Source organism: Chelonia mydas, chromosome 5 (genome assembly GCF_015237465.2).
Source record: "Chelonia mydas isolate rCheMyd1 chromosome 5, rCheMyd1.pri.v2, whole genome shotgun sequence".
NCBI lineage: Eukaryota > Metazoa > Chordata > Testudines > Cheloniidae > Chelonia > Chelonia mydas.
Window position 1 is genome coordinate 78,635,515 of NC_051245.2, and position 10,859 is coordinate 78,646,373.

General features: G+C 43.3%; 1 protein-coding gene across 3 annotated transcripts in view; it reads right to left on the reverse strand.

Moving 5' to 3' along the window:
• Positions 1–760, reverse strand: part of MARCHF3 (membrane associated ring-CH-type finger 3) — a 94,111-nt gene extending 93,351 nt beyond the window's left edge. The window contains exon 1 of one of the 3 annotated variants that reach the window (XM_037901650.2): positions 464–757. The gene's annotated coding sequence lies outside the window, so the exon portion shown is untranslated. Of the gene's footprint in view, positions 1–463 lie in introns of all 3 variants that reach the window. The other 2 variants (XM_007060853.4, XM_043547164.1) reach the window with 2 other exon arrangements.
• Between the last annotated feature and the right edge of the window lie 10,099 nt (positions 761–10,859).

Sequence of the window (10,859 nt, forward strand, 5' to 3'; positions counted from 1 at the left end):
TTAAACATAACTTCTGTACAGATAATTATTAGCTTCATTTTTATGCTGTGACTTTATTTACGTTTTTATTATTATCAAAAAGCCCATGTACTCCATATTGTCATTGCTTGTGGTTTGGAATATGAACTACATTGGTTTGAGTTACCCATGGGCAAAGGGGCAGCTAAGAAAACAAACAGCTAGTTGTTGGTTTAGAGCTGGATCATTTAAAGAGAGACCTCCAACGGACATTTTCACGCATTAGCATTTCAATAAATACTTCAGCTTGTATTGCCATTGCCCACCAAGTTTCAGCGTGGGGGCCACCTTTTAGAGGGGCGAGTTCTACCATCCTCTAGGGGTTTCCTAGGGAAACCAACAGCTCCCAGAACCTGCACCCCGAGAGACAGACGCACACCCTTCATGCCCACCGAGAACTAAGCCCGGGTGGGAGCAGAGCTCGCTGCACGCCCTGCACACTCACCCTCCGTTTGTAGCTCCGGATTGCTTTACACACCCCTGTTAGTCCTCCTGGTTTTTCCAACTTCTCAAGCAGCTACGTTCCTGGCTGGGGAATCAGAGAAAGTGCAGAGGCGCATGTTTGCTAGGCAGGGATTCGAGGACGATTCCAGAGCCGGGCTCCTCAGCCTCAAGCCGCGGGCTATTCATTGACCTGCTAAGCGAGCGAGGTGGAACGGCAGCGGGGACTGGAGCAGCCCGGCCGGCGAGGCGGGGGGGGAGAGGGAGGGAGGCGGGGGCGTGGCTGTGCTTCCTGACTGGCGGCCACTTGTACAAGTCGGCAGCGTCCGCCGCCTCGCTCCCGCGGCTCCAGCGCCGGGCTGCGAACGGGATGGGGAGGCGGGCTCGCGGGGGAAGCAGCAGGACAAAGAGCGGCTGGGAAGCCGCGCGTGTCTGGGACCCCTGGTGGCCAGCGAGCGGTGGCGCATCCGAGAGAAGCCACCAGGTCAAAGCCTCCAGGAGGCAGAAAATCAAACCCTGCCTTGAAGGGATCTGCTGCTGCTGCTGCATCTCCGTCTCCGCCGAGCAAGCAATAAAAGGACCAGGCATGTAAATACATCAATGTATTATTTACACAAATCCATTTTGTAGCCTTTCAGGGGCTGGTTTGGCTAGCGGGTTTATTTGCCAAGTTGTGCAAGGAAAAGCAAGACATAAAGGGCCATCAGGCTATTCTGCAATTCAAGAAACAAAACAAATACATAACGCAGAGCAAGGAGCTAGGGGTGGGGTGTGTAACTGGTTTTTCAAGGGATTGATCGCTTATCCTTGTGCAAGGAAAAGAGCATGGAAGTGCAGTTCTGCTCTAAAATGCAACTGTGAAAATGCTGCCCTGGGGTTCTGCGTTCATTGTCTTTTAACACCCAGTCTTGCAGTAAAAACAAGTGAATATTGTTCTTTAACTCAGCCTGGCCTCTGAGAGTCAATTTGGGATTTTTTCCTTTATTGCATCATCACGTGCACTAAAGCTTCTTCCAGTTAAATTATGCCCTAAAGTTACATCTCTGCAGTTCCACTGAATTCAAGGTAATTGGCCTCTAGTAAACAGTTCTGTGCATAATGCACAAGAAAGAAGAGAATCCAGTTTACTCCATTCTTTCTGTATGTATGTATATAATGTCTTCTGCAATTTCCACAGTATGCATCCGATGAAGTGAGCTGTAGCTCACGAAAACTCATGCTCAAATAAATTGGTTAGTCTCTAAGGTGCCACAAGTCCTCCTTTTCTTTTTGCATTCTTTCTGTGTGGTTCTGCAGCATTAAAAGTAATAAAGCAATACAAACTTGTGTTGCAGAGATGACTAAATTCACAAAGGGAAGCATGTCTGGTAAGTAAGAAGGTATTGTTTTTATAGTGTTAAATTTCAGAGTGGAATTGCTCCTATAAATATTCTCCAGAGGGCTTGGAAGAGGAGAAATACATGGGGAGGGTGAACTAGGATCCAGGAACAGCTGTGATCATGTACTTCCCTTTGTGACAAGGCACAAGTCACTTAACATTTCCAGGTATGGCCAACGGGAATAACTACTCACCGGAGTGTTATGAAGACTAATGAATTCATGTTTGTAATGAAGCTTTTTCATTTTTAAAGTGCTAATTTATGACACAAATTGTAATCAAAGCAACCTGATTCATCAGAAGCTGGGATGAAGGAAGGGTCAGGAGAGAAGGGAAACAATTGCATGGAGAGAGCATTAATCTTTATTTGCTAACATTCTAGTCCTGTCACACTTTGGACAGAAAGTTAACCACAAAATCGACTAACAAAATGTTTAATTTTGAGCATAAGTGAACAACTATCCATTTAAGACATTATCAATTGGCTGGACATATTGAACCCCTGTAGCAGTTTCCCTGCTAGAAAAGTCACAAAACAAAAGGCAGCTCTCAAAGATTCTATAGAAAAACACATCTAGAGCTTGGTGGATCCTTTGTGCAAATGTAACTCCCATTGAAGTCAATGAGAACTGCAACATGTTAAAATTACATTTAAAAACCTACAGTCACAAGTACCTCTGATTCCATCGCTCATAAGGGGATTTCTTATTGGATCAAATTCACCACTGGTGATCATGTATGTGAATCCATTGACTTCACTGGAGTTGTCCCTGCTTATGACAGCAATGAATTTTCTCAAAGAAATATCTACAATTATAAGGCCTTAAAGACAGCTGGGCCCACCTAAAATACAAGCTTGGTCACTAATGTATGCTTTTCAACATCTTTGTCTTGTTGCTTTTCTACACACACAAGAATACTGAAAACAAAAATGAATTAGTTGCCAATGTTGCTGCAGATGTTTGTTTTGATTGCTGGGTTTTGCTTTTTGTTTTTCCACTAGCAAAAAATAATCTTTGCATTCTAGGTGTATTGTTTAGCACTAGGCTTTTTAATAACCCCCAATGGCATGAATGCTCTCATGTGAAATTGGGGGCAACAAAGGTGCCAGTTAGGTATTTAGATTGTAAGCTCTTCAGGGCAATGATTGTCTTGGTGTTCTGTATTTGTACAGTGCCTAGCACAATGAGGCTCTGGTCCATGACTGGCATTTCTAGGCATATAGTAATACAAATAACTAATATACTTGGAAAAAATAGATACATTTAGACCCCAAACTCTTACACACCTGAGCAGTCCCATTTGGCTTCAGCAGGAGTACTTGTGTGAGTAAAATTAAGCATGTTCTTAAGTGTTGACAGGATGGGACCTTAGTAAAAATCACTTCTAGGACCTGATCCTGCAATCTGATCTACATGAGCAAATGCTTACACCCTCATCAAGTCCCACTGAAAAGGGACTTGCGCCTCAACTTGCAGGATTGAAGCTTAGGTTTTGATATATATTGGTGTGGGTTTTTAAAACATTTGATTCCTGAAGCTAGGCCCCGACCTCAATCCTAACTTCAGCACTGTGTCCTTAATTTAAAAAAAAAACCCAATACCCTAAAATAATGGTCCAAGAACTATAGACTCACACTGGGGTAACTGTAGTGTCTGTAGTCTGTAGACTACTGTTGTATTTTTTTAATAGAGATGTGTAGAAACTGTTGTTCTGTGAGAGTCAAGGAGACACTTAAGCCCCAATCCTCTAAACATTTACAGCTGGGGTTACCTTTACCCACATCTGTAGTCACATTGGGCTAAATTCACACAGGGTTTTAGGCCCATAAATCCCAGATTTAAGCACCTCTGGTATTCACAAAACTCCTGCTTAGCTGCTGACAAACCCTGTAGGTAGTAAACTCACTAGATGCCTATGTTTTTGCAGCAAAGATTCCCTCTGTGCTTAGGTTTCTGCCTCTGGGTACGTGCATTGCTGCCTTGCTTTAGAAATCTAGACACCTTTCTCCAGCCTAATCTCCAGTGCAGTGCCTGAACAGGGGGAAGATAGGCATTGTGCCACCTAACTCGCCTGTGGGGCCTGATCCGGTAGGTGTGCTCAGAGAATACCTAATTCCACCAAAAAAAACAGCCAGGGAGGGTGGAGAGCAGGTGCCCTACTGGTTAGGATTCTTACTGGAATGTGGGAGCCCTTGGTTGAAATCCTCCTCTATCTGATGAGGAGAAGGGATTTGAACAGGGATCTGTTACCTCTCAGATAAGTGCCCTAATCTCTGGGCTATGGGATATTCTGAGAGGTGGTTCCCTCAGTTTCTCCTGTTGAGGCTGTTTCACCTTGGATAAATAATTAAAAAGCCATTGGGCCAGCGAAAGAGAGAGATGCCTGAGGATGACTCTTTTGACTGATGGTTAGCATGCTCACCTGGGGTGTAGAAGGCCTGGAATCTAGTCGCATGGCTCCAGTGATTTATCATTTATCCAAAGTGGAACAGCTGCAACAGGAGAGATTGAGGGAGCCCTACCTCAGAATATCCCATAGCCCCGTGGTTAGAGCACTGACCTCAGAGGTTGCAGATGGCTATTTAAATCCCTTTTTCTCATCAGGTAGAGGTGGGACTTGAACAGGTGGTCTTCCACATTCCAGGTAAGCATGTTAACTACAGGGCTAAAAGTTAGAAATGAGGTGTTGGCGGCAGCAGTGCTCTACTGCCACCAGCCTCCAGGAGAGGGCTCGCAGCTTAGAATTCCAAGCAGAAATAAGTGCCTCTCTCCAGCCTGGACTTCGGTGCTAAACTCTCTGAAAGGGGCCGTCTCTCCTGACTATATCACGTTGGCTAGCTTAGGTGGGGTGCCACCTAGCATGCTGGCTGTTGTGAGGCCCATTCTCAGACACGTATTTCTCTCCATTCAAAGTATAGGAAGCCTGAGCACCTAACTCAGGCTTTGTGAATCCCAGTGATTTTTTAGGTGCCTAAGTCCCTTTGTGAATCTAACCACTGTGTCAATGTGGCTAGTCCTATTCATAAAGATAAATACCTGCATAAATGTTTGCAAGATTGGGGCCTAAGCTGGAACAGGATTTTTTCCCCCATTTTAATTCAGAATTGAATAAAAAGCTCAAATATAGCCTTTGTCTTAATTCCCATTGCTTTTTTGGTTATAAGAGATTAAAGAAAAGGAGGAAAAACTCTATTTAGAAGTGTGGGAACTGAAAGGATAAACCAAATTCCAGGGAAAACTTCTATTTTTTTGCAGCATGTGGCAGGAGGGGGGGAGATAACTATTAGTGTATATTTACATTTTGCTCAGGCCTAACGGCCACAGTTAAAATTGGGGTCACATTGTGCAAGATCCAGCACAAACACAGAAGGGAGGCAATCCCTGCCTGGCAGGGTTTACAATCTAATGACACAAACAGAGGGTAGGGGATGGAGATGCAAACAAATGAGCATGATGAAAAATTGGTATATATTTGTTAGTTATAGGTATGGGAGGGGGAGGAAGGAGGGAGTTGTGGTTTGGGGTTTTTTTTGCTTGTTTTTCAACTAGGGTGTAAGTGGCAAATAAGTTACTAGATATGTCCACTATGCCATTCTACAATACACATTGTCAAGGGATATCAGAGCAGATGCATTCTTGTCAACATCCTCTGGCAAAAAAAGTAGCCTTGCAAATTTTCACAAATTTGCATGAATTTTGCTTCAGCAGGAGCACGTCTTCTAATTTTAAAGTTATTCTTTACCAAACATCATTGTGGATGACTGTGTGCACTTGCTGGGAGCTTAGTGTGTTTACAAGATGTCATACACTGTACGTAAATCCAAAATAAATAATACAAGTTGCCATGGAATATTTCAAGTATTATTCCTTTTTCTCTTTCACGATGACAAGTCCTAAGATGGAGGGAGAAGAGGCCCTTTTAGTGCTATCTCAAGCTAGACTGTCACTAATCAATTCCCCTGCCCCCTCTCGCCCCCTCCCCCCCCCAAAAGAAAACCCAACAACAAACACGCAGCAAGTCAAGACATTTAAAAATTCTACATCTGACACAGATTCTGGCTGCACTGAAGTCAATGGGAGTTTTGCCACTGGGATCAGGATTTCACATGTGGTGTTCTTAGAACTGGTAATAACAGGGACACAATGCTTTTGTGGAAGGGCTATTTCTTAATACGCACAACTAATTCTGTTTTCATATGCAGTTCTTTCCATTGTCCCCACAATGAGCCAGCATCAGGTTGGCATCAGAAGCTTGCTCAGGTTTCTCTTTAGCAAATCTGTAGTCAGCAGTTAAAACCTTGGACTTGGCAGGTCTGCAAAAGTGCAGTGATGGTGCCTTGCAGCCTGTGATCTTAGAACATAAGAACGGCCACACTGGGTCAGACCAAAGGTCCATCTAGCCCAGTATCCTGTCTACCGACAGTGGCCAATGCCACATGCCCCAGACGGAATGAACAGAAGAGGTAATCATCAAGTGATCCATCCCGTCACCCATTCCCAGTTTCTGGCAAACATATGCTAGGGACACCATCCCTGCCCATCTTGGCTAACAGCCATTGATGGATCTATCCTTCATGAATTTATCTAGTTCTTTTTTGAACTCTGTGATAGTCTTGGCCTTCACAACATCCTCTGACAAAGAGTTCCACAGCTTGACTGTGTATTGTATAAAAATATGCTTTCTTTTGTTTGTTTTAAACCTGCTGGCTATTAATTTCATTTGGTGACCCCTAGCTCTTGTGTTATGAGGAGTAAATAACACTTACTTACTTTCTCCACACCAGTCATGATTTTATAGACCTCTGTCATATCCCCCCACCCCCCTTAGTCATCTTTTTTCCAAGATGAAAAGTCCCAGTCTTATTAATTTCTCCTCATACTGAAGCCGTTCCATACCCCTAATAATTTTTGTTGCCCTTTTCTAACCCCTTCCAATTCCAGTATAGCTTTTTTGAGATGGGGTGACCACATCTGCACTCAGTATCCAAGATGTGGGCGTACCATGGATTTATATAGAGGCAATATGATATTTTCTGTCTTATGATCGATCCCTTTCTTAATGATTCCCAACATTCTGTTCGCTTTTTTGCCTGTCGCTGCACATTGAGTGGATGATTTCAGAGAACTATCCATAATGACTCCAAGATCTCTTTCTTGAGTAGTAACAGCTAATTTAGACCCCCATCATTTTATATATGTTTTCCAATGTGCACTACTTTGCATTTATCAACATTGAATTTCACCTGCCATTGTGTTGCCCAGTCATCCAGTTTTGAGAGATCCTTTTACAGCTCTTCGCACTCTGCCTGGGACTTAACTATCTTGAGTAGTTTTGTATCATCTGCAAATTTTGCCACCTCACTGTTTAAATCTTTTTCCAGATCATTTGTGAATATGTTGAATAGGATTGGGCCCAGGAAAGACCTCTGGAGGGCATCACAATTTACCTCTCTCCATTCTGAAAACTGACCATTTATACCTACTGTTTGTTTCCTGTCTCTTAACCAGTTACCAATCTGTGAGAGCACCTTCCCTCTTATCCCATGACTACTTACTTTGCTTAAGAGCCTTTGGTGAGGGACCTTGTCAAAGGCTTTCTGAAAATCTAAATACACTATATCCACTTGGCCACTGACAGAAGACAGGATATTGTGCTAGATGAACCTTTGGTCTGACCCAGTATGGCCGTTCTTATGTTCTAAGATCACAGGCTGCAACCATCATTGCACTTTTGCAGACCTGTCAAGTGAATTGCCCTTGGCACATGCTTGTTGACCCTTCAAAGAATTCTAGTAGATTGGTGAGGCATGATTTCCCTTTACTGAAACCATGTTGACTCTTCCCCAACAAATTATGTTCATATATGTGACTGACAATTTTGTTCTTTACTATAGTTTCAACTAGTTTGTCCGGTACTGAAGTCAGGCTTACCAGCCTGTAATTGCCAGGGTCAGCTCTGGATCCCTTTTTAAAAATTGGCATCACGTTAGCTATCCCCAGTCATTTGGTACAGAAACTTATTTAAATTATAGGTTACAGACTACAGTTAGTAGTCCTGCAATTTCACGTTTGAGTTCCTTCAGAATTGTTGGGTGAATACCATCTGGTCCTGGTGACTTACTACTGTTTAGTTTATCAATTTGTTCCAAAACCTCCTCTTATAACACCTCAATCTGTTCCTCAGATTTGTCACCTAAAAAGAATGACTCAGGTTTGGGAATCTCCCGCACATCCTCCGCTGTGAAGACCAATGCAAATAATTCATTTAGTTTCTCCACAAAGGCCTTATCATCCTTGATCTTGTAACAACGCTCAGCAACATCAGAGACATAGCTTTTCCCACAGTCTGATATGACCTGACCGCCATTCGTTGTTGCTCAGTCACCTTGTCCTGCAGTGTTTCTTTTGGTGGAAAGTACTTTAATTCTGCTATTTCTCCTATGCCAGCCCCACATCGAGTAATCTGAAATGTACCTCAGTTTTCATGCCTGTACAGCCAGACAAGGGTAAAGAGGTTTTTTTCTTGGAGGAAAGATGAATAAGATTGAGACTTTTCAGCTTGGAAAAGAGACAACTAAGGGGAATATGATAGAGGTCTATAGAATCATGACTAGTGTGAAGAAAGTAAATAAGTGTTGTTTACTCCTTTTCATAATACAAGAACTAGGGGTCACCAAATGAAATTAACAGGCAGCAGGTTTAAAACAAATAAAAGGAAGTATTTCTTCACACAATGCACAGTCAACCTGTGGAACTCTTTGCCAGAAGATGTTGTGAAGGCCAAGACTATCACAGGGTTCAAAAAAGAACTAGATACATTCATGGAGGATAGGTCCATCAATAGCTATTACCCAGTTTGGGCAGGGAGGCAAAACCATGCTCTGAAGTGTCCCTAACCTCTGTTTGCCAGAAGCTGGGAATGAGCGACAGGGGGTTAATCACTTGATTACCTGTTCTGTTAATTCCCTCCGATGCCCCTGGCATTGGCCACTGTCAGAAGCCAAGATACTAGGTTAGATGGACCATTGGTCTGACCCAGTATGGCCGTTCTTATGTTTGTTTCTCTGGTAAGAGACTGAGTCTTAGAGTGAGAATAGGGAAGAGTAGTAATGTTTTCTCAGGTAAATGTAGAGTGTTTAGCATTATATCTCATACATAAAATAAAGTCTTTGAAAGGGGAGGTTTTTTCCAAGATAAATGGATGAAAGTACTCTTTTATGTTAGTCATCAGGGAAATCTCTCTCCCTCAAATCCAGGAGGTCTGTGTGCTCAAATCCACATTCCTTGCATCTCCAACACTCCCATTTAAGTCAACAGAATTTTAGTATGGGGAAAGCACAAGGAATGTAGAACCCGCTCTGATCCTGCCTAGGAGGCTGCATTGGAGAGAGGCAACCTCTTTATTACACTAAATCAGGGATCAGCAACCTTTGGCACGCGTGGCCAGTCAGGGAAAGCCACTGGTGGGCCAGGACAGTTTGTTTACCTGCAGTGTCCGCAGGTTCGGCCGATCACAGCTCCCACTGGCCACAGTTCGCTGTTACAGGCCAATGGGGGCTGCAGGAAGCAGTTGCCAGCACATCCCTTGGCCCACGCCGCTTCCCACTGCCCCCGTTAGCCTTCAATGGCGAGCTGCAGCCGGTGGGAGCTGCAATCGGCCAAACCTGCGGACACTGCAGGTAAACAAACCATCCCGGCCCACCAGTGGATTTCCCTGAAGGGCTGCATGCCAAAGGTTGCCGATCCCTGGGCTAGATGGACCTCCTAAAATAAAATCAATTTGGTTGACCATTGTGAAGCCTCCATCTCCTCAGTACAAGTTAGCCCCAAGATAAGAATTTCATTTGTGATCCATGGAAATAATGCTATTATAAATCTTGTTAGCATTCACATTAAAATACGAAGTATTAGAAAAATACCATGTGTAGTTAACAATAAAACTCCCCACCCTCCGTGTGAATGAATAAGGCAGAGACAAGTCGTCATCTTCTGACCTGATCAGAAAGGTTTACTTTTGGCTCCTGAGATTTCCCACACAGAAGATGTAATAAAAACAAGGGAAAATACTGTTATCTCAGGTATAGCTACGACTTGTTGACTATTCCAAGTTCTGCCACTGACTAACCTTGTGATACAGGGCAAATCACATAACTTCTCTATGCCATCTGTAAAATAGGGGTAACAATGCTTTGCCTTTGTGAAATGCTTTGAGATCTACTGGTGAAATGCACTATACAGTTCTATTATTTTAATCACAAAAAATTAGTCAGGAAAAACTCTGGCTCCGTGAAATTTTCCTATATTTTGGAAAGGAACCAATTAGCACTTGCGTGCTGACATGAGGCAATTCAGACCCATGTTTTAAAGGCTCCTTCTCAATATGCTTCTTTAAGGGGTAGCCGAAACTTTATAAAGTCTCCGTGGCCTTGCACAAATACAAATAAATTACTTCCCCTCTGAGCACACCCCCTTGGTGGTTGAATATGACTATGGATGGGGCAGACCTGTTTTTCAACATCCAGTGCAGGAAGGGTGCTTTGATACAACAGGTTTCAACATCCATTGTGGATTTGGTTGGGGGGGTGGGGTGTGAGAAAGAGAGAGAAGACACAATGCCTTTAATTTGGCCCTGGTGCAATCATTCACACCTGTGCAAAGTTCTGATGTGCTAATATTTTCCATATCCTTTGCACTTGTGTAAGTGGTCGTGCCACGGCAAGATAGCTGAGAATCAAGGCCAAGGAAGTGGCAAAGTGGACCTAAGAATAAAAAGGGGAGGAAGTAGTTTATCAAAGGCCAGGGTGATAGGGTGTTATACAGATGCAACAGCTGGGTATACTCTCAGACTCATGAGGTAACAAGCCCTTCTGTTACCTTCTACGTCAAATGGCTAATCTGAGTTGTTGAGGGAGAGTTTTCCAAAACAAGCCTATGCTATTGGGTTAAGTAGATATTTTTACTGGTGGGTTTTTTTTGTTTTTGTTAATTTAATATAGTTTTAATTACATTCCTGCCCCTTT